The sequence below is a fragment of the Pseudophryne corroboree genome, chromosome 8 (genome assembly GCF_028390025.1).
Source record: "Pseudophryne corroboree isolate aPseCor3 chromosome 8, aPseCor3.hap2, whole genome shotgun sequence".
Taxonomy (NCBI): Eukaryota; Metazoa; Chordata; class Amphibia; order Anura; family Myobatrachidae; genus Pseudophryne; species Pseudophryne corroboree.
The window spans coordinates 159,165,277-159,168,430 of NC_086451.1; the positions used below are offsets into that span (position 1 = coordinate 159,165,277).

The 3,154-nt window shown below is 50.8% G+C and overlaps 1 pseudogene; it reads right to left on the bottom strand.

Moving 5' to 3' along the window:
* Positions 1-2,478: 2,478 nt before the first annotated feature.
* LOC134952103 (U1 spliceosomal RNA) lies at positions 2,479-2,652 on the bottom strand (annotated as a pseudogene).
* Positions 2,653-3,154: the final 502 nt, after the last annotated feature.

A 3,154-nucleotide genomic window follows, 5' to 3' on the forward strand; every position in this document is an offset into this window, starting at 1 on the left:
TACAAGCATGGCAAAGGTGTCACTATCATTGGTGACACCCAGAGAGGCAGCGAGGGAGATTGTAATGCAGTGCGCGCAGATAAGCAGCGCAATGGTAAAAAGGAGGCATGGTCTCATAGGTAGGGGTGTGGCCTGTTTTCCTGAATCTCCATTTTGTTGCTCCGGGTATCCCGGGGGTTGAATGCTGCACCCGGGGACTAGTGTGTGAGTGGTGCTGGCTCCTGCACAGTGACAGAAACTGGGTGTTGCACGTAATGTTACAGTGAAACACCCATATTCTGTCACTGAAGAGGAGCCGGCACTTTGGTGTCACCCCCCTTGGCGGGTGACACTCGGGTGTGGGCAGCAACCCCGTTGTGATGCCACTGACCCATGGGAAGCTTTACGTGGCTTACACATGTGTTAGTAGCCCCAAGCATCTTTTGTGTTAGTCCCTGAAGAAAAACTTCAAATATTTACAAATACATTTTGTAATCAATGGGCCTAATTCAGTAAGGATTGCAAATTCTGCTAAGTAACAGAATTTGCAATCCTTTGGTTCGCATGCTGGGGCCACCCAGCATGCCGCCTCCCTTCTTGACCACGCTGAAATTGCAGTCTCAGTGCAGTTCAGCGTGATCATAAAAAATGGGTTAGCCTCCTGTTGGTGCAGACTGTATGTGTGCGCAGGAAGCCGCCACCATTTTTGTGATCGCAGCTGCTGCATGTGATGTCATGCAGCAGCTCTGACCACGCCTCCTGTTTCTCCGTTGCCGACCCCATTTTGTAGCCCTGCCCATGCACCGCTCCATCTCCGACTTGGAAATGGATTGTTGCTGACCCCCCCCCCCCAGCACCGATTGACAGTCAGAAGCGATCGCATTATCTGCGGGGTGCCGCAGAAAATGCAGGCGCATGCGTATGCTCTTAGCAATTTTTGCAGTTGGATTGCTTATTGCGATTGCAATCCAACCTGAATCAGGCTCTATTACCTATCACAATGCACTGCGGGTAGTACAAAATGGGGTTAATATAAGAGAAAACCCCCCCAGAGCTGTGCTCCTTAACTGTCCCTGGTGGCTAGTGGAGCGGCTGCCCAGTAATCAGTGTCCACGCCAGTGCGCACATGGCCCACCCCCTACAGCCACGCTGGATCACGGTATAGTGTGGGCACAGAAGTCACTTACCTCCCTTTCATCAGCGGCCTCGTGATCCCGGAGGGCGGTGTGTGTGTGACTGACCTTAGGAAGAAACCGGAGCCTCCGCTGCAGTGACCCAGCAACCAGGGCACGGGAGTATACTGCGCCGCTGGGAGTGATGGAGCTGCAGTAAAGATGTCTATTAGACCTAACCTGCTGCAGCCCTTGTAGATTCTTATAAAAAAAGTTCTTCTTTTCTTGTCAAAATTAATAGCTAAGAATAGGCTGCCTGAGGCAGCCCCCTGTTAAGTGGCCTGCTACTGAAGGCACCAACTACAAACTGAGCTCCCTGTTCATGGAAGCGAGGTTATAGAGCAGGGGGCGCTGAGCATCTTGGGAACAGTCAAAAGCTTTGAGCCTGTTGGTGCCTCAGATCAAGATCCTACTCTACACCCCAATGTGAATCCTTGTGGAGTCCAGTGTACCCCACAGAAGAAATGAATGTGTCACACCCATTGGCAGCAACATTAGAATAGCTGCTGATGGGCACAATTGAGAAAGGAAGGGGGGAAAACATTTGAATCCAGCACATATATGTAATTTGTACCTTCCTACTTTAAAATGTAATGGATGAACCTCACCCTGTGAGAACTATCTTCATGATCAAGAGATCTCATACGCAAGAAAAGCATGTGTTGGGATAGGGCTGTGGAGGGCGGCTGCTCGAGCACACCCCCGTCAAGTTAAGGAGATTCAACTGAGGAAGCACAAGGGAACTCTTGTCTGGGGACAACAACTGCAGGGAGACCACATCTTTTCAGATGAAAATGAGAGGGCGGAAGGCTGCCTAATACTGAAGCACCCTCAAACATCAAACCATATGCAACAACTAGTACAAGCATTCCTGGGGAAAGGTCTGCAGCAGACAGATTTGCATACGGTGAGGTCATCCAAGCAGTGGGCCAAAGTTGGCTGGAACCCTCATCTGCATATGAAAAGAGAAAAGGGGCGCTTGGATGACCCCTAGTTCGCATTGAACACCCCCCACCCTCCTTTGGTGTGGGGCTCATGTTGGCCATGCCCCAGCCCCTGAAGCATTCAAGCTGATTTCTTGCAGCAGCAGGGCACTGTAACAGCTCCAGAGCTGCTCTGTAAGGCAAATAAAAGGGTGTGGGCCCTGCAACACCACCTGTAGTTCGCATTGTGCGTTGGAAGGCACAAAGTAAGCAGACGGGAGAAGTCAGGATAGTGCGCAAGGGCATAGAAGGAAGGGGCTCAAGAAAAGAGAAGTGGAAACAGACAGCAAACTAGGCTGGAGAGAGACCTGAGACAATGAGATCTGAATTATACCAGAGCCAACCAGGGGAAAGCACAAATGCAGTCCCCCCCCCCCCCCCCCTACTACAAATTATACAGTCGAGATTCCCACATTTGGGGAAATCACAGAGGTCAGCATACCCAGAATGCAATGAATGAACCTCACCCTGGGAAAACAATCTTCATGACCATGGTATCACCTAAGCAAAATAAGTATGATTTGAGATAGGGCTGGGGAGGGCCGCTGCTCAGGCACACCTCCGTCAAGTAAAGGAGATTCAACTGAGGCAGCACAAGGGAACTCTCATCTGGGGACAACAACTGCAGGGAGAACACATTTTCAGATGAATGTGTGAGGGCAGAAGGCTGCCTAATACTGAAGCACCCCCCAAACAACAAACCAAATGCAACAACTAGTGCAAGCATTCCTGGGGGAAGGCCTGCAGCAGATGGATTCGCATATGGTGATGTCATCCAAGCAATGGGTATAGTTGGCTGCAACCCTCGTCTGCATATGAAAAGAGAAAATGGTCACGCAGGGCATGGCGGCCTTTGTGGGGTTGCGCTTGGATGACCCCTAGATCGCTTTATACACCCCCATCAGTGTGGGGCTCATGTTGGCCATGCCCCAGCCCCTGAAGCATTCAAGCTGATTTCTTGCAGCAGCTGGACCCAGTAACAGCTCCAGAGTTGCTCTACAAGACAAGTAAAAGGGTGTG